At 43.5% G+C, this 20,784-nt stretch overlaps 1 protein-coding gene across 2 annotated transcripts in view; it reads right to left on the bottom strand.

Annotated features, from left to right (window-relative positions):
• LOC147186960 (cadherin-7-like) overlaps positions 1-20,784 on the bottom strand; it is a 109,560-nt gene that overhangs the window by 87,558 nt on the left and 1,218 nt on the right. Inside the window, exons 2-4 of one of the 2 annotated variants that reach the window (XM_086102504.1) lie at positions 18,284-18,355; positions 2,429-2,733; positions 534-614 (exon numbers count right to left, since the gene is read on the bottom strand). The gene's annotated coding sequence lies outside the window, so the exon portion shown is untranslated. Of the gene's footprint in view, positions 1-533; positions 615-2,428; positions 2,734-8,823; positions 8,934-18,283; positions 18,356-20,784 lie in introns of those variants that run through there. The other variant, XM_086102505.1, reaches the window with a different exon arrangement.

Genomic DNA, 20,784 nt, shown 5'->3' with positions numbered 1-20,784 from the left:
GTTCCAGTAAAAAGGTGTTCCAGCTAATCAGATCGTCGCCATTTGTAATTCTAATTGCATTCCGAGACTTTGCACTCAAACGTTGGTATTCATGGGGAATACACTTTAGGTCGTGACTGGCAATTGGACCGAACAGGAGAATTATTTATTTATTTTTTTTAAATAAGAGAGGGAAGGCAGCTTGAATGTGTGGGAGACCTCACACTCTGCACATGGTAGGCAAAACAACGAGAAGTCTGCAGGAGGCCACGCTGAAAGCTCCTCATAAATGAAACGCTGTTTATCTCGTCCCACTTTTGAAGAGGAAGAAGAAGAAGAAGCTCAACTACTTCATTAAGTGTTTCCCTTCATTTTGTGCTATTCCAGGAAGTTTATTTGTCTGGTTTAAAATAGCTCAAAAACCCCACCAGAGGAAAACTATCCACAGTGCCAGGAACATTTCTAATATCCAGGACCCATTTTGACTACAACATCTCTCTCTCGCGGGCTTTGAGAAACATTCCAAAGATATTTGTGAGGAACGGGATGCTTACCGAAACTTTCCAAATGTTGGGCCATGATGGTCACACCAGTGGCTGCTGGCCTGGCGCAGCCCCACTAACCAGCTGAGTCGCCTTAAAGAAGACCAAAAAAAAAAAGAAACTAAAGTCAGTATTTGTTCAACTTCTATTGCTTCAGATGCTTTTTCATGAAACCGAACACCAACAATGCAACCGAGCGTCTTAAGAGTCCGCTCGGGAGTGATCTGCAATCTCAAGTGCCGGGATGTGGCGGCCATTTTGCGATCAAACAGCAGCAGACACCTCAATTGTCGTTATGAATCAAATGATGTGACAATAATTTGATACAAATAACAATATAGGTGTTTTCAAACCTTCCTGATACTTTTTGCTAAGCAAAATATTTGTCATGTGGTTGCAGCAGTTGAGAAAGTTGATCAAATATGAAAACAATGTGAGCGAGTGGGTTTCTTCATACAAACAATTACGGGCAGAGTAGATGACAGCCATGGGCTAACTGTGTTCGATGCCGCGGAGACTCATTAACGCAGCGGCAACAACACAAGTGCATTTGTGCCGTATACATTTAGATTAGGATTGCGCACTGGCGACCTTGCTGATTTTCAAACAATGGCGGCTATACGCTGCGCTTATTCGCATTAACGAGCTGCATTGTTAGGAAAGGACGGCGTCGAGGCTCGGCACGGCTCGCTCGCTCTCAATTTATTATTTTTACATAATAAAGTTATTTCAGCATTTCTGTTTGTCTGCTTAGGGCTTGGATTGGGAGTTTGTTTGCTCAAATGCTAATTTTAAACTCAACTTGAAACCCTCGTTTTGAGTCCCTAAACTCATCTTCACATCCTACTTTGAAACTCCCACGCTGGCTGGGAACCTGAACCCATTATTTGAAGCCCTAATATTTGCTTCCACCTACTTTGAAACTCTAACCTGGGCTTCTGAGTCTCTGTTGAAATATTAAACCTGGTCTGAAACCCTAACCCAGGTCCCTATCGTGAATTTGCCTTCAAACCTTGAAATTTGGAGCAACATTCAAGTTACTGAAATCCTGTTCATCCCAAAAAATGCTGATCCTTCAGAAGTGTTTTTTCCCCCACCTCATCACCAAAGTGACATTAGGACACGTCGACATCGTCATTAGGCTTAATTATCCATCTCTTAACGACGGACGCAATCTCTGTCAATATTACAATACCATTACAAGTCATTAGCAGGTTGAGCGCGTTTTAATTCCAACAAATGAGACGCCGCCGTCTTTTATCGCAAGGTGGGCACAAGTATTGGGACAAGGCTCCTTGGTTCCGGGTTAGACGACAGCAGGAGAAAACGCGAACAGAAAAGCCTGATTTAAAAACCCTAACCGTAGCGTGGGACAGTAATAACCTAACTTAAAACCGAGCATTCTGACTGATTTTACAAGACTCAGACAATGCTTTTATGCTCGTAATATTTGCATTGGTGATAACGCAAACATCTTCCATAAAAGACCAACAACAACAATGAAATGTGTTTTTGATGACCTTATAATGTATTTATAAATATCACCAGTGTAACCATTGTACATTTTGCATGCTATTTACAGTAGTAGTAGAAGTATTTAGTAGTGTGTGTGCGCATATATGTACGTGTGTGTGTGTGTGTGTGCGTACATGCATCATGCTATGCATTTAACACTGATCAATCACAAGCTGCTTGTCCCGTTCAATTCCCATAAAATCGCGTAATTGATGACAACTGTGGCTGCTGGCGCCTCTCGTAAGGATTACACGTCAAAGACTGAAGAGCCTAACCCGAATTTGAAACCCGACTTTAAAGGCACAGGCCTTCTTTAAAATCCTAACCCTTGTTTGGTACCACAATCCTGGCTTCAAACCCCCCCCCCCCCCAAAACCAGCCGTGAAACTCACCTTTGCCGACGTGTCATAGATGACTTGACTTTGGTATGGAAATGAAGGCGCGGCAGCCTGGGAGGAGAGCGTCTCCCGGGGTTTCCTGCGGTGGGCGGCTGGGGACCGAGGTTAAAGGTCAATCCTCTCCAATTAGCTGTGAACGCTCTTTGATTTGAGGGCGGCCTCCCTGTGCCCTCATTAAGTCCACGCGGCCTCGAGTCGCTGGCAGGGACTCCCTCATTACAGCAACTTGGACGCAAGGAATTTCTCCGGCTCGCAAACTGGGGTCCATGGTCCCCAGGTAGTCGTAGCTTCCTAGGGCTCTGCAAAATCATTTCTCGTTAAATATTATGCCACATCGCTTTCAAAAAGTGCATGCTGATTTAAGCGGTGAAAATACATCTTTGTTTTTGTCAAGATTATGTCTTGAGAAATTCTGACATGACGACAAATTATATTTTTTATATTTTCTTAGAAAAAAAGCTGCATTCTTCTCATAAGATGAAACATTTTATTTTCATTTTGACCAAATACGTATTCATCATTGAAAGGACAACTTTCATCTTGAAAAAAAATAAGACTGTAAACTCAGAATTTAGCGATGGTTTTTTTTCCTATTTTAAAAAAACTGACATTTTTTATAATCGGGTGATTTCTATGTTGTTTAGGGTTATGTTCAAACGGCATCACGTCGATGTGTGGGTCCCCGTGAGGGAGGGAGTTTGCCCAAAAAAACTGCTCTCGATCCAGATCTGGTGGCTTGTTTGGAGGATTTTCATCAAAGGGGGGGGGGGGGGCGCCTTGTTCTTGTGAAAAGGCGCGGTTGTGCCTGGAGCGCAAACATGCGCACCTGCAGTGAGGACAAGAGCGTACTCTCGGTTTGAACATCAAAAAGTCCTCAGCAACCCCGCCCCTCTACCAAGGTCGCACAGCAGGCACAACACAACAGACAAAATAAATAAAAATAAATACTTCCTGTTTCTCGCCACCTGTGCCAATGCCCCCTCTCATGCCAACAGAAAACAAACAAACAAACATATGCTTCAGACCCTAAACCTGAAACCAAGATCAAGCTCCAAATGCAACACAGGGTACTTTCACGTCGGGAGCACTCCGCCGTTCTGCACAATCTTTTCTTCCATTATAACATTTTAAAGTTCAAGAGAAGCTAAAAATCGAAATCCAGACCTGCAGCACGGCGCAAATTAGTCTCATAAAAGCAAGAAAGACCGAGAGGGAGACGAGGACGTAAAAGAAGAAGAAACTGAGGAAAGGTTTTTCCCGACGGCGGCGAGTGCAGCTCTTCCTGTGGGCGTTGAGCAGAGCATAACTCTGCACAATTAGGCGAGCGAGCGGCGGTCTTGCGATGAGAGCGTTGTTATGGACGTTAGTTATGGCGAGGACTTTATGGCGTTATTCCAAGCTGGCAAGAGCGGCCAGTACCATAAGGAAGCCGCAAGGAAGGCAATTAATGGACTCGCCGACAACACAGGAGCATGTAGAAATGTACTGCGGTATATACAACCTTTACTTGAAACCCTAACCCTGCCTTGAAACTGTAATGTTTGCTTGAAAGGCTTACCTGAAACGCCAAAATTGTCTCGGTACCCTCCATTGAAAACCTAATTTCTTTCTTAAAAGCTTAATTTCTAATCAGAAACCTGACTAGGGAACCCTGAACTCTGCTCGAAGCCCCAATCCACCCGTTTGACACCTGAACCCGCTCCTGAAACCATCGTACGGTCTCAAACATTAATTGAAATTCTTTACGTGGCTTGAAACCTTCATCTTTGCTTGAAACCCCTTAAATGGAAACCCTAACCCAGACTTGAAACCCCAATTTGAAATGTCAACTTGAAACCTGGGCGGCCCGGTAGTCGAGTGGTTAGCACGTCGACTTCACAGTGCAGAGGTACCGGGTTCAATTCCAGCTCCGGCCTCCCTGTGTGGAGTTTGCATGTTCTCCCCGGGCCTGCGTGGGTTTTCTCCGGGTGCTCCGGTTTCCTCCCACGTTCCAAAAACATGCATGGCAGGCTGATTGAACAAGCTAAATTGTCCCTAGGTGTGAGTGTGAGTGCGCATGGTTGTTCGTCTCTGTGTGCCCTGTGATTGGCTGGCAACCGGTTCAGGGTGTCCCCCGCCTACTGCCCGGAGACAGCTGGGGTTGGCTCCAGCACCCCCCGCGACCCTAGTGAGGATCAAGCGGTTCGGAAAATGAATGAATGAACTTGAAACCTTAGTCCTGACTTGAAACACTCATATTTGCTGGAAACCTCAATTGGGAACCCTACCTTGAATTTTTTTTGTCACACCCAATTGAACAGTAAACCCCAGAAACCTTGGATTATTAAAAAAAAAAAAAAAAAGCTACCTTTAATTATAATAACATTGAAGTTGGGCCACAGTGGACTTTTATGACGTCAACCGCACAAGGCGCCTTTGTGTTAGCATACGCTTGCAAAAAACGCGGCATTATTTTGCCGCTAACGTCATTCTGGCCCCGCTAACATTTTATACCTTTTAGCTCAGCAAAAAATAAAAAAAATCTGGAACGGCAAAGCTGTGCAGATGGAAGCTGTGCAACTGCGTGGGCAAAAACATTTGATCGCGCGTGGCTCTCAGCCAAACGTTTTGTGTGTTTATTTTGTCGCCGACGAGGATGCAGACAACTTTCACGAGGCTTCGGGTGCTGACGTTATAAAGCAGCTGTTGTGTGTGTGGGGGGAGGGAAAAAAAAAGTTTTACGGTCATCTGTCAAGGTTAGCGCGCATGTTTGGTTTAGCTATAAAGCCGCTTTAGTTAAGATCAAGGTTTAAGAAGTGGAGGCCTGACAGGCGCAGTAAATTCGCCATTATTGTCCGACGCTGTTTGGCAAGTTAGTAAGGAAAGTCGAGTAAAAGTTCGCATTTGTTGAAGCCCTACCCAATATTGCAAATAAGTACTCCGTGATATGTACCCGAGAATGGTACACAAAAAAATGTCGATTTGAAAGAAGTTAGGAAGAGGGCACATTCAGGAGGAAAAACAACAACGGCAAAAAAAACTTAAAATATTTGATGCAAACAGGAGAAACCAGATAAATTCCAAACTGATTCAATTTCAGAATCAGTAAGATGAGCCATCTTGACTTTGCGGCTGACCGGCACATGTCTTGGCCCGCCTGGAAAGAGGCGGCGCCAATTGGACAGATTCGTGTCCAAAAGGTGGCACGTTGATGTCAAGGTTAGCCGTTTTCAATATCTATGAGAGTCCCGGTCCATTTAAGGGACATTGGGTTTTGAGCGGCGAGGCCCATTTGCGTTGCTCATTTGGTGTGATTTAGTGGCAGGCCATGTGTGCTCTGGCATCTATTCATCTGTGTTTAACATCTCCAGGGCCACGGGTTCACCCGCTTGCCCGCGTTTCCCCACCGGAGCTTATTAACCGCCAGCGCAACCGGTAGCACTTCTTGTTAATTACATAAATGGATATGAACGCGGCGAAATAGAGCACATCCCCAGTTTTATCCCATGAATCAACCCGTGCATATCCGCGAGCGAGGGGGGTGGGGGTGGGGAGGGGTTTGGCTGGCAGCTATGATCGCATCGTTCTTGCCACGTTCTTCAATCTTCACATTTTTCCGAAGAGTGGACTTTTGTGAGCCGGCCACCGTTAATACTCAAAGGCGAATGTCTGGCCGGGCTATAAACGGATACATCAAATAGATAATCTCATTAGGCAAGTAAATAAAGTGTGAAATGAAATGTGGCTTTGTACTTTCACCTCCAGCGGGGGTTAAAAAGTCCTTATCGCTAATTAGCTCCTTTTAACGCACTTGTTTACTTACTGCCTTATCAAGCGGCACAATCACTTTTTTTTTTAAATTATTTTATTAATAAAATACATGAAAAGGGGCCTAGATGGAGAGAGGGAGCTCGCGTCGTGCCATTTTAACACACCAAAGGGTTTATATTGCCATTTACACAGCTTGCTAACATTAGCTAACAATAGCTGAGTGTGCTATTCCTATCGCAAATACTTTTTACATACTACATTTCTGAGAGGGCACGGGGGGAGCGTCACAATCAGACCAGCGAGCGAGCTCAGCATGGGAGCGCTACCGCCAATCAAGTTGGAACACGAGGGGCTGGAGCGAATAGGAATCCGACAAGGACGTTGTGATCGCAGGGCATGTATTATTGTCCTTTGTTTATGTCTACGTGTCGAGCGCCTGGTGGCTGAACAGAGCAGAAAAGCGTCCGCCTCCGCCGAGAGCCAAGGCAGAGAAATATTCACAATAATTTGTTTGTTCAATATCAAATCAATGCAACTTCTACGCAGCCAGGCAACACGACACGATTCGCCATCTAGCTAGCCATGTGTGCTTTTGTCCCTTAATCCAAAGAGTTCATTTCATCCATTCATCATACCCCCATTATCCGATCCGCTTATTTTCACAAGAATCGTGGGCGAAGTTCAATTCACAGAAGAAAATATACATTCATGAAAATGTCTCAGTGTTTAATATTTTTATGCCACTATAAAGCCACAATCTTTTTTTAATTACTTAATCCAATAAAATGAATAAAAAGCCCACATCAAAATGGTAGCTTCGCATCCACAAGGATTCAAATTTGCATCCAAAATTGCCATCATTATCAAATGAAAGCACGTCATTTCAATGTTCGCAATGCAACTCTAGACTGCTCGCTAGCTGACTAGCAAGCCATCGTCACACAAGATCGCTATTAGCTTATTTGGTATCTCCGAATGTTGTACGGCACATTTCCTCTGAAATCCAGCGGCCCAGACGTGAAATTTCTTGCCGTAAAAGTGCAGAGAAGGTACTTAATGCATCCCTTAATTTTAATAATGCCATAAACTGTTTTGCGTGTGGATCGCGAGGGACTCAGCGGAGCGCTAAGTGATCAATAGTGAGCAGGTTATTAATATTTTCTTTTATGTCGGAGACTTGAGACGTCCCCCCCCCCGCACCGCCACCAAAACAACAGGATTATGAAAAGGACCCCAAAAAAAAAAAAAAAAAAAAGGCTTTGATGCTTAATAATATATGTTGCTGAGACATAAAAATAGAAGTCGCAGGAGATGCCGACCGGCAAAAGTCACACTTGCTTTTGAGGTAGCACACTAAAAATACCTCTTTTCATACCAACAATAACAAGCAAGACGTGTGTTTATGCGCGCGCGTCACAAGAGGAGGCAACTTGGGTAAAGAATGATTAGGGGATATTTTCTTCAGTACTTCCACTTTTGTCGGGGAAATGCTAAACTAAATAAATAAATAAATGCTTCCCACTTCTTCCAAATCAACAGCGTTAATTGGCCCACTGCTGGGCCCTGTGTAGCTTTCCCTGCGGCTCTCCCCCCCCCCCCTCCCTCCCTCGCTAACCTTGAAGGGAAAAATCAATTATTTCCTTTCAGCCCCGAGGTGCTCCGACAACTCCCTCGCCGCAATCAGAAGCCACATCACAAAACATAACCAAAATACACGCATGGATATATTTATATACACGCATGGATGTATCTATACAGTAAATATTCTCTAGTACGGACTCGTGTTTGCGCTGTCCAATTTGTCCTGATAACAGAAATTCCTCATTTGGGAAATGAGCATGGTACACCTCCTTTATGAACCTGCAAGTATGTTGACAAAATGCACGTGTAACAACACAATCAATAAAATAAAAAAATATACTGTCCAAAAACTGTTTATATAACAAAAACTGCAATACAGGTGTATCCAAAAAAAAAATCACAACAGTAAAATACGTACAGTATTTTAATGTTTCCTTTTTTTCTGTCTTGGGAAAAAAATATGTATTTTGGATTGTTTTCTTAGATGCATTCTTTGGTTTATGACAAAGTTTGCCTGCGTGTCATACAGTTTTCTTGCTAGTTGCAAGTAACAGTCCCGTTGATCACCGATGTCTGGTAATTCTTGTGCATACTGAAGGATTTTTGTTGCCATTTGCATTGCTTCCTTGCTGGATGGTGGCTTGTCATCAGGAGTTGAATCGATGCCTTGTTGTTTAAAGTTTCGTAGATTTGCGTCTTTCCGACTCCAAGTGTCTGCTGGATCTTTTTAACTTTGTGTCCAGCCTCGCTCAAACGGATGCATTTTACTCGCTCCGCTCCAGTTGTTACAGTTCTTCTACGTTTCGATGCGATGATCTACACGACGTAAGTGAATAAAGTTAAAATCTTTCGCAATTACAGTAAAACGCACGCCAATAAAAAGTCGCTTACACGTCTTCGTTTCGAATCTGATGAATGAAAACGGCGAAGCGAACACGTTTCTTCGGTCGTGTCGAGTGGGTGCTGCTTTTAAGCTAGTGCCGCGTTCGACAGGACGTAAGTGAATAAAGTTAAAATCATTCACAATTACAGTAAAACGCACGGCAATAAAAACTCACTTGCACGTCGTCGTTTAGAATCTGATGATCGAAAAACGCGAAGTGAAAACTTGTTTCAGCGTTGTCTTTTCCGTCGCATCGGGTGGGCGTTGCGTGTATTTAAGCTCCCGCGGCATTACACCTCCATCCAGGTTACGGGTAGTGGAATTTCCGCTTACGCAACTTCCGGTAACATGTAATATCGTAGTCAAAATGTTAATGCATAGGTTTTTATTCCGGGTGAAGGATATTCCTTTCCGTAGAATTCCGGGGATGGGAATATTTACTGTATATACGTATACACACACACACACACACACATATACATATATACAGTGAATTCCTTCTTGTGTTAATGAAGAAATGACTCCAATCCATCATTATTTTCTTAGTCGGATGTCTGTCAATGCCTGGGGTCATTCCCACTGCCCAATTTCGCTCTCACGTGAACTAATTAGCAATGCATTGGAAAACCTTAGCTTCATTTAGCTACTTTGTCTCAGTCGCCAGCTGAAAGACGAGCGAATCGATCGGCGATAGTCCCGACGGTCATCTCTTGCACTCTTCGAATACCCAATCTTGAATCATTTACCTGATTAAATAAAACAAAACAAGAAAATCGGTGCAAAAGTCCACCCTCACAGATGTCAAACTAAAAATTGTCTTCCATCGTTAAAGCAAAATGAAGACATTTGAAAACATCAGAGTAACAAGAAAATGCCTTAACTGTGCATCGAAAGAAAAATAAAAATTAAAAAAAAGTGAGTAAATGTACCAATTCACAAGTATCACAAATACCTAAAGGTCATATCAGTCCATCAGAGAAAAAGTCAAGCGAAAAAAAAAATGAAAAAATGTTTCAACTCCAGTAAAACAACCAAAAGGACTTTTCCCATTCCTCCCAACATTGTCAAATTAAACAAAAATCCATAAAGCAATGAAGTCTTAAAAAAAATAAAAAATGTGCCAGGTACAGCAACGAGTCAAAGCAAGCGGGCAAGGACACAACCACGCACTGAACACAAACACCTCAGCGCCTTGAGGGAGGCGATAATCTAAGAAGTCAAGGTTCCGAGAAGCAAGGCCTGACATAAAGAAACGTGACAATTGCATCCAAGGCTCCAAGCCACAAATTTCAATTTGGAAGGAATTAACTTGCCAGTGATGGTGGAGTCGAGTACAAGGCAAAACCGACGCTTTGGAATATTTGAATGTTAATAGCACACGGTTAGTCCTCGCAGGAATCCACAATTCCGCCATCGCGGAATTTGCTGCAGATTTCAAAGATCTCTGCGGAATTGAAAGCAGTCCGCAGAAATAAGGGCGAGGCATAAGATATTACATTTACATGTAATCTTCATCCCGACACTGAGCTATTGCGGTCAGACAGGCTACGTTCACACTCCAAGGCGTGTTGCCCAATTCAGATTATGAATATTTTTTTTAATCCGCTCTTTTTCTGTTCTCGTTCACGTTGCAAAAACAAATGTGTCCTCTAATGTGAACTGAATGCGTATCCGTGACGTGACACGCATGCGTACAAATCACGATGTCGAGTGACACGAGCAAAAGACGACGATGACGCCCGGCAGTGTTTACGGAAGACCATACGATCCGACGGCAAGGGGTTCATTTTTCCTCATCTGATGGACAGAAGAATGATGCGGGAGGTGATGGAATTATTTTGAGAAAATGAGGAGACGTCCGGTCAAGAGGACGTCAAGTAACAGCCTAAGTTGTAGCGCCACCTGTCGCTTTTGCGTGCCTTTGGAAACCTGCCTGTTGGTTTTCCACACATCTTTAAAAAAAAAAAAAAAGAGGGATGATATCGTAGAGCCACCGTGGGGGGGGGGCGGGGGTTCTGCCTCATTATGAAGTGTCGATCCCTCATGTCAGTCTGAGGGAGTCAAATCAAATGAAAACATCTCCCGTATTGTCTCGAACGCAGAGCGGATCGATGGCTTTCATATGAAGGTGACTTCTTGCCGACTCCCGCTCCCAAACGGCAGCCGGAAAGGAAGCGCCTCAAATCCTTATCTGATGGAGGCTTTGCGGGCCCAATATACAGAGGAAATGCGGGCACTGTCGTCAGCGACTACTTTGAAAATTCAGCCGAGCGACCGACAGTTTTTTGGGAGGGAGATTCGGTATTTTGCCGCGAACACCTGAAGGAAGCTAATTAGCATTACCCCAGCGTGTTTAATCACATCGCGCCGGTTCACCATGGCCGCCTCTACTTCATTTATTAAAACTATTATGACTTTAAATGAAGCCATCATTCACTGTCATGGCTCAGGCATTTTGTGCACCGAAGGACTAATCTTTTTACGGGCCTCGTGTGTGTGCGCGTGAGTGTGTGTGTGTGTGTGTGTCCAACTGTTTTGAATTAGCCGTGGTGAAATATGCAAGTCCAAACTCGCCATACGACATTGCACGCATTTTAAATTTCTCATTGAGGCAGGAAGTACATTTCCTCATGTGACACATTTTCAGGGGGTCTCATCTTTAAAAGTGATTAGATTTTTTTTAAGACCCCTTTTTGTAACGTTTGTTAAAAATGTCAGTATGAGCTGACAGTCTTACATGATTAAAATGATCTGTTTGGGCCGTGGGGTGGGGAAAAAAATAGGTGTGTCCGATGAGGTGGTTGATGGTAAATCCTCAAAATGATCCAATTTTGACATCAGACCCCGCCCATATTAGAGGAGGTAAACAAAAACATCTGCTTAACTCATTCACTCCCAAAGACGTTTTTAAACGTCTTTTCAGACTTGGTCTAGAATTGGCTGGTACTGAATGAGTTTTTAAGAATAGGGCTTGTCTGGGCGAGTTTCATAGCAGGACTTTGTCAGAGTAATTCAATCGCAAACATACAGATATCAAAATATACCTTACATCATCCTTTTTGATTCCTCATTTTCAAAAAAATAAATGGTAGGTGGGTGGGTGGGGTACAATATTTTTCATTTTTGTCACCCATTATTAGACAAAAACGGCTGTGTGTTGAGTAATTTCAGGGGCACGGTACATCTACAGTTGCGCAATCTGTAAACAATAATTGACATTGTAGCAAATGTCCTTTCTCGCATTACGCCAATGAAAATTTATTTTTGAGCACAAATGCGATTGGGTGTACTCCTTTTGGTGAGCTCATGCATACGCCGCCGCTTGGCCGCTCCTTTCCTCCCCTTATTTCAAGCGCAACACTTTCACTTGTGATACTTGTGCAGGTTTTCGGACTCGTAATTAACCGTGCGAAAACTCATTTGCAGCCATCGCAGGTTCGCCGGCGCGTGACTCCTACATACGAGCCGCATAACGGCGGTCCTTTGCGATCGCGAGCAGATTGAAGTCGATATATATGTTCCACGCTGCGCCTGTTAATTACATCCGGCAGAATGCCGCTGTGATTACGTTTGATTAGTCAAAGAGGCCGCTGATTTATTCCCCCACTGCGGCAGCGGCCAGATGTTGAACAATAACACTTGACGTCCAAACTGCAAGCAACATGCGCAACGCCGACGCGGCTAACGTTTGCGCTGCGTAAACTGGCTCTTTTAAATCCTGCGAAAAAGAGGAACATCGACGTGCACAAAATCACAACTCCACCTGAATGAGAAAGCGCATTTGCATCTTAAGAGGAAACAGCCGAGCATATGGTCGTTTATGTATGGATGGCGACGCAGGAGCGCCGTGCTGATGAAACATTTATCAACAATAGAATACACTAACATACGCTTATTATCATTTCGACGCACGGACGTGCTCACGAAAGCCGAGTGAAGTCTGTGCGGCAGTTTCTCAACAAAGACAAAAAGTATCCAACAGAAATGCCCGATGCTTTAGTGACATGTGGCCAGCCGGGCCTTGGCGGGCGTGACGGATGTTTCGTCCCAGTGAGCCCTTTTGTTAAAATTAAAATTACAGGACCGGGAAGAGCAGCGGATTTCAGCTGTCCAATATGGAAACCACCAGCGAGACCCATCAGGACCGAGTCCAAGACAAAGTACACCATTTCTAAAGTATGGCTTTCAACTTTGTAAAATGGAACTTTGGAATAAGGCGCACTGGAGGATATGATCCCCAATTCGGACTTTTTTATTAAATCAATTGCATTATTTTTAAAAAAAATCAATAAAAATCTCAACTACTTCTAATGCGACGTGACATACAAAACACGACGTGGCTCCCATTGCTCGGTTCGCATTTTGTACTGTTTTTTATTACTGTACTGTTGTATTATTTACTGTTTTTTTTCAATGTTCTTGGTTAAGCACTCTTAATTTCATTGTGACCTTTTTACAAAAAAGTCATTCTCATTCTGATTCTTAAGTTTCAAATTACACCGGCATTTTTGTGAAACGGTTGTCTCTTAAGTGCCACAAAATATCACAACCACAAGAAAATTGCATCACAAGCTAAAAAAAACAAAAAAAAAACAGCGCAGTAGCAGATGGTACATGTGTTCCGAAAGTTTCTCCAAAGTCATCTTGCTAGAAGGCCAACGGCACAGGAGGCAAAATAACATATTAGACCAACATTTGCGAGAATAATTGGCCTGTCACTATACTCCTACTCTGGCATCCCTTCACTGGCTCCCCATACATTTTAGAGTTATTTTCAAGATCCTCTTATTTGTTTTCAAATCTCTGAATAATCTCGGCCACCTTACCTCTCTGAGCTCATCCGCCCCTACACACCTGCCCGGCGCCTCAGGTCTGTGGACCAGACATTATTAGAAGTACCAAGAACTAAACTGAGGCTCAGAGGGGATCGAGCCTTTTCTGTTGCTGGTCCCTCTCTCTGGAATGACCTCCCACTGAACATTCGGCAAGCCTCCTCGCTGCCCATCTTCAAAACCCTCCTCAAAACTCACTTGTATTCTTTGGCATTCGACTCAGCATGACTTAGATTTGTTCTTGGTTTTACTTTTTGGTGCTTTCTTCCGCCTTTATCACCGATTTGTCTTACTGTTTATTGTGCATGTTAAATTGCTCCATGTACAGCACTTTGTATGCAGCGATGGCTGTTTGAAAGTGCTCTATAAATACAGTTGACTTGACTTGTCACAACCTTGGACCCGCAAAATAAATTTGACCAAAAAAATAATAATAATAAAGATGTTTTGCAAGCTAAAACACACCCCAAAAAAATGGTACAACACGAGGTTCAAAATGTTCCTAAAAAGGCCTCTTGCTGGATAATCTGATGGCACCTTAGTCCTAAAATGTAAATTTTTTGGGATGAAAATTTTTGCCTCGCCTGTCCCACAAAACCTCCAAGCATCAAGCAAGCCCCATCAAGCGCATCGTTCCTGCGAGACAACGGCGTTCCGCCGAAGTGACGCTTGTACGGCGGGCGCACAAAAAGCTTTCCAAAGTGCACTTTTGAGGGAGGCCGCAATGGCTTCAGTTCAACTCCATATGATTTTTAAGAGAGTGAGCAATTTCTTCTTCTTCTTGCTTTAATCAGGCGGAAATTGATGGTGATTAGCGGCGTCGGCGGGAGGCCCTTGGCGGCGCGCTGCCTATTCTTTGATGTTGCTGTTGTGGATGTTGCGCCGCCCCGTCATTTGAATATCACAGAGCGGGAGCGCCGACTCGGCCACTGGCGGCGCCTTTGTTTGCCGTGATTAAAGCAGGTGTCGCGCAGGGTTGTGTGCCTTAATGACACTTTGCATTTAAATAGCTGTCACTCGCCTGTCAAGGGGGAGGGGCACCGGCGGGGGCGGAAATGTTTGTTTTCCGGGTGCCTCCGACGTACTTGAAATGCATCTCGTTTACATAAGCTTAACCTAGCTTTGCAAATGAGCCAGTTTAAAAGTTTGCAAACCTGGAAAGACGCACAACAAACTTTCGAGCTAACCCAGTTGGGAGAGTGGACGGAAAAAGTCACAGAAAAAAAAAAAAAGTGCATAAAAGGACAGCCAACCGGCAGCATGCGGTCAATCGCGCTTCAGTACCGGCGCAGCAATTAATCGATATGATAATGCACAACTAATCGATTATTGAAATAATCGACAGCTACTTTGGTAAGAGAGCCACTGTTTAAATTAAAATGTCCCACATCCTCTGATTGCAGCCTCTCGACTAAACAAAAGCAGACTAATTATAGGGCTTTTTTCTGCAAAAGAGATGTGTTAACACCGCTTTTACTTTAGAAAACAACCATGGGCATTTTTGACGATTTTCTGACAGCTGTTGCGGAGGCCCAAACCAGTCACTGAACTATCAGCAATATTTGAAAAGAAAAAAAATAGTTTGTTTGATCTATAAGGAAAATTACACAAGAAAACAAGTAGCTTTTTATTTCAAACAGGTCGCTAGATCAGTCATGCACAGAGGGGAAAAAAAAGATTTTGCAATAAACAATAGAAGCAATAAGAAAAATATTTTTAGTATATGAAGATTTGAGCGGCTAATAAATTGGAAAAATCGATTCTAAAACTATCAGATAGTTCAGCTTCAATGAATGTGTCTACTTGTGGATTTTGAGGTGGGGGGGGGCCCCGATAATACTTTATTGACTGTTTTGGACTCAGGACAAAGCCATGTCTAATATGGAAATATTGCTTTGGCACCACCTGGTGGCAACTCGGCGCCAAGGAACCCCCATCTACAATCAAGCTGGCCCCTCTGTTTGTTTCCAAACCAGCCAAAAAGTTTTCTGATCCCTTCATTATAGGCAGCCACACACTTGCTCCATTTTCTGTCATTTATCACCTTGTGTGCCTTTCATTTTGAACCAGTCAGAAAAGCACATTATTAGCAAGCATGAGTTGGATTGGTGGCACCGGGTGTACAAGGTATGTCTGCTGAAGAAAAATAACAACAACAAATAAAAAGCCAGCCAGGCCAAGACAGACGGCAAGCCGCCAGCTGGAAAAAAAATTAAATAAAAAGTTCTCCGCAGACAGAATGTTTGGAGCTTGTTCATGAATTATGTTTTACAAGACAAGACTGCCGTGCACATGCAGTCATGCCAAGAAATCAAAAGACAAAAATAAATAAATAAATAAAAAGTGAAGCGAGTTCATTCTATTTCAGCTTCTCCCCCACGTAACTCCAGAAATAAACGTAATAACGGCACCTTTTAAAATATGTATCCAGTCCGAATCTCATTCGCTTCGTTCAGGTTGCTCATTACGCTCACCTATCGATCGCCTCATCCTGCGAAAAGGGAGATTAGCGTCACGCCGATCAATAGTCATCTCCCTAATTGGCTACCGGCGGCCAAAAAAAGCCGACTGGCTTGTCACGCAAACAAAAGGAAGAACAGGCAAAAATATTACATGGCAGACGATTAATAATACACTCCAATATGAGCTGTAGCTCATATGGAGGTGGGGGGCAATGTGCCAATTGGTCATGCGTTTTCTTTTGGGGTAATGCCCAAAACTTGCTTGATAAAAAGTAATAACAAAATGAATACAAATTCAAACGTCGCAGTCAAGAAGCAATCCAACTTGCACGATAATTGTCTGTTGGCCTTCAATGAGCGCGAGTGAATTCTGGGAGGCAACAAGTCACTTGTCGCCAGTCTGGAGTGCGAAGCAAAGCCCAAAGTGACAGATGAGCGTTTTCGCGCCTCCTCCACTTTCTGTTAACTCCGATGAGAATATTTCACTCTTAAAACGGCACGCTCAAGTGCACGTCGTGCTCGGAGATCCTGCCGCCCAAAAAAAAAAAAAAAAAAAGGGGGACCGTGAGCTTGATGCTGCAAGTTAAAAGTTTCAAGTGGTGCCCCCAAAACGTTAAAGAGCAAAATAGTCATGCAGCCAAGTGAATAGTTCCGGCGTCGGCCAAGCAAGCATGTCGAACGAGAAACAGGAAGAAGAAGCGGAAGAGCTGACATGAGATTAATTGTGAAAGTACACAAAGGCAAGTTGGAAATCAAGCCAAAGAGGTTCCTCGTGTGACATAATCAGCGGAAGGATCTCATGCTTCACTATTTGTTTGCAACAGCTAAAAAAAGGCATTTGTGCAACAAATGTCCTCTTTTTTTTGTATTTTTACTTCATTTGTTCTAAATTTTGTTTGTAGTTGCGTATATCACAAATGTACTGTATAGGACTGAAACCAAAAGTTGAAGGCAGTTTGAACATTTCAGTCACATACGATTTGACTTGCTGGCCGTTTGCCACACGAAGTAACTTGGGACTTGAAGGTTAACACTTGAGACTGCCTTGTGACTTGCATATCTAATACTCACACCTCTGCCTAAATGTGTCGTGTCAACCATCATTTTTTTTTTGTGTCCAAAGCCCGGGAAGCTAGCTCCTACTTCCTCCACGTCACAGCGGGGTCGCCTGTAAATACAGCGCATGGGGGCCCCGAGGCCAATTAGCCCCGAGAGCTGAGCTTCAATCCCACGGGCGCCATTGCGGCTTTCAGAAAGTATGAAAGAAGGCGCCTTGTTTGGGAAGAATGGCCGAAGTGTACTCCACGCTGATGCTCAAATAACGAGCAGGCGAGTCAGAGCCGTATCGCTTTGCCAGCGCAAAAAAAAAAAAAACGGCGCCACGTGTGAGACGACCGCCGGCTCAGCTTCCATCAACAATGCTCATCGCATTCTTTGTTGAAGTTCGGACAACACTTGAGGACGCCTCATCGGCTTTAATGAAAATGAAGGTTAACGGAGGAAACCGCCGGCCTTAATTAAATCGGCAGTGTATCCAAGCAACAGTCGGGAAGGCTTGGGGGGGGGGCACCGTGGGGGCATCCATTGGCTGCAGGTGACCTCTCCACCTCAGACAAATGCGTTCTACCCATCATGCTTTGTGGGTCGGATAACAACGTGAGCATTGTAGCGCGTGGGCAGCAACATACAAGATGATTTAGTTCCATTTAGTTAATTGACTCATCAGAACTGGAAAGGGAGGAAAAGTGCAGGTCGACGGAAGACCTCCACCAAGGACAAAACGTCCTTAATCGTAGCACCTCGGTCGTCAATACACGCCTACGACTTCAGCGAACCGTCTTAATTGAGGGAAATAAAAGAGCGTTGGCACCTTTTACGTACAAGAAAAATAAAAAGTAGCTATTGCTTAACACACTTACCTGTTTTTATGACTTCGCACACAGTCAGGCCACCGACATTTTTTTTAAACATTCTTGAAGTATTCAATGAAAAACGTGAACAAATATATTCAGCCACTTTATCATAAAAATACTTTCTGGCATATAAATAACAGAAAACGTCCTTGAAGGGGGCCCCAAACAACACGAAACTATTAAGATTCATTAAAAGAAAAAAAATGACAATAAGTGATCTGACATCATGGTGACCCACCTAAACCACAACAAGAGGATGACGAAATGTTTTCACCCAAAAATCGACGTAAAAGAAAAACATAGCTACTGTTTAATGTATGGATCTGTTTCGAAACTAGAAGATTCATGAATTTGTCATGGGGAAACAGGCAAATATACATCGTATGCCGACATAAAGACTGAGCCAGCGCTCTTGGTGACACACTTACCGGTTTGCACGGGCCGAACTTCTTGGTCCCTGTCGGAGTGTCAGATGACGGCCAGAATTTGTAAATTCATCACTGAAAAACATGAAAAAATTGTCATTAGGTCAGGAACATTTATCCTACCGTTTAAACAAACTCCCGAACCGCCGGTATATTTCCGGGCCGGTCCGCTGTTTTAGGTACTAGCTAACTGGCACATGTTCGATTCGCCTTCCTCTAATCGGGATTTAGAGCGTTGTCAGGTGCCATATTGACGTCTGCGAGGTCATTCGGCAGCTTGCTTTTCACTTTTTAAGCGTGCGGCTGCCGTCAAGATTCATGAGCAAGTCAAACAGGCTTAATATCCATCCTGTGTCATACAAGCAGCAACGTCGGGAGAGGGGGACAGGGGGAATGGTTATCTAAGATGGAAGGGTTGTTGGAGTGAATCACGGCGCCCCAGTGGCTTGGAAATACCCGCATATGCTAATGTTTGTTGTGGTGCGCTACATTATTCAAATGCGTGGTGCCTTTGGGGTTAGCCTCCGCCGCTAGCTATCGCGCTCACGCGCAGAGACGTGGTCAGTCTGCGTGCCTAATCGTGCCCTCGTGCGCGCCCGATTTACGAATTTCATTCATTACGAGAGTATGCTTCTAACTCAAAACAGTTGCATTACAAATCACCCTTTCACCGTTGAAAGGAAAGGAAATGCCAGTAATCTGTTGCATCCAAGTGAAACACCAACACCAACAACAACAAAAAATCATCACGCTTGTTTTGAGTAGGACAAATATCACTCTCCAGAGTATTGTAGTTGATAAAAAAACTAAATTAAATAGCAATAATAATAAAAAGAACAATAATAATAATGATAATAATAAATAGTTTATTCAATACAATTCGTTGTGCATCCCCTGGCCACGAGAGGGCAGTATAATATATACAATATAGCCAGGTACATTCACAAACATATTCCCAATTGTTTATCAAGCTGCAGTAATATTCATGGTTTCATGCAGAAATGTGCATCCTAGAATGTCGAGCAGCCTTTCAGCATTTTTGCTTCAAAGCAAAGTTGTGACAAATCGAAAATAAGAGCGACATTTTTGCAGTTTTCAAGATTGAAACGTAAACATCCACTTTTTGCATTTAATTTTTTTTAGTTGTCAAAAAGAAAGAGAAGGGAAACATGTATCTGGCTTGTTATTCCTCCACCGACGCCTGAGTTGAAGGTGAGCGGCGCTCAGTTGCTTGGTCAAGCTGACATTCAACAGACAGTTTGATGTCTTGGCCGCTAGTTAAAGCGGCCGAACGGCTAATTGCTAACTCATTGTATTGATCGCATCTCAAACACGCAGACGGACGGCCGAGGACGCGGCGGCATGGCCGTCGTGTCACAAAAGTACAGCGTGATCAGGTGTAATTAACGCTGAAGTGCGTGTTTAATGGATCAATAATGACAGACAGATGGGTCGGCCATGAATGTGGTGCTCAGGGAAGAACGGGGGGAAAAAATAAGAGCACTTAGGCCGGCAATTAATATGTCGAAGGAAGCGAGAGGAAAAATGGATAACATAAATGTAAGATTGGCTCAGAGGACTGTTCCTATGGATTATTGTCATCGATTGGCTCCCGATGCCAGCGAGTGACTTTTATGGGAATAACGTCATTGATTCCCCCACCGTGACGGCTTAAACAACAGCGGGGAGGGGAATGCCGGTTCGGGGTCAATATGGCTGTCAGCCAGGACGAGCTGGTTGCCCTGACGGCTTTGACAGGTCACTTACATAACACACGTGAAGCCGGAAAAAACGATGCACTGGAACCGTCCCAGACCTTCACCCGCGATCAACATTTGACAAAAGTGCTTCAAAAATTATTTAAAAAAAAATTGTTCTGTTGGCAAGCTGACCACTTCCTGGTACTCAGAGGATCGTAGCATTTTTGAGTCTACCAAAGGTTGGAGGCCTCCATCAAAATGTCAAAAAGTGAAAAAATTGTGAGGCATTTGTCCTCAGTTTGTGAGCAGGTTTCTTCTTGGCCTAAGGATGATGTTAAATCACAGGATTCTCACATTTTGGGGAACCCTGAGACTCAGTAAATGGTTTGAATTTCAGTACATTTCTCCAAGTGAAGAAAGCCATTATTGTTCATCCCTGTATCAGCCGACTTCCTGGTTTCACCAAGGATAATGTCAACAAAACCCATGGTTACTTCCCAATTTGTGAGGACATAAAAAGACAGAGAAAATAGTTCCATTGGGCTACAAACATAAAAAAAACTATGAAAAAGAGAAAAATAAATGGCGTGTTTGTTCATCAGACCTCAGTTCGTTAGCTGGCTATTTCCTGGTTCATTAACGATGACTTAAGATCATGAGACTGTAAGATATTTGACTTTCAGCCAGGGTGAAAGGTTCCATTGGGCCTCAAAAGAAAAACAAAAAAGAATCAATTAAATCTCTCAAACACAAGTGAACAAAAGGGCCTTTGTCCATATATTATAGTTCAATGATAAATTGAAC

This window comes from Hippocampus guttulatus, chromosome 21 (genome assembly GCF_054856545.1).
Source record: "Hippocampus guttulatus isolate MCC_2025c chromosome 21, RoL_Hgut_1.0, whole genome shotgun sequence".
Lineage (NCBI taxonomy): Eukaryota > Metazoa > Chordata > Actinopteri > Syngnathiformes > Syngnathidae > Hippocampus > Hippocampus guttulatus.
The sequence above is the reverse complement of the archived record's forward strand: the minus strand, read 5'-3'. Positions and strand labels throughout refer to the sequence as shown.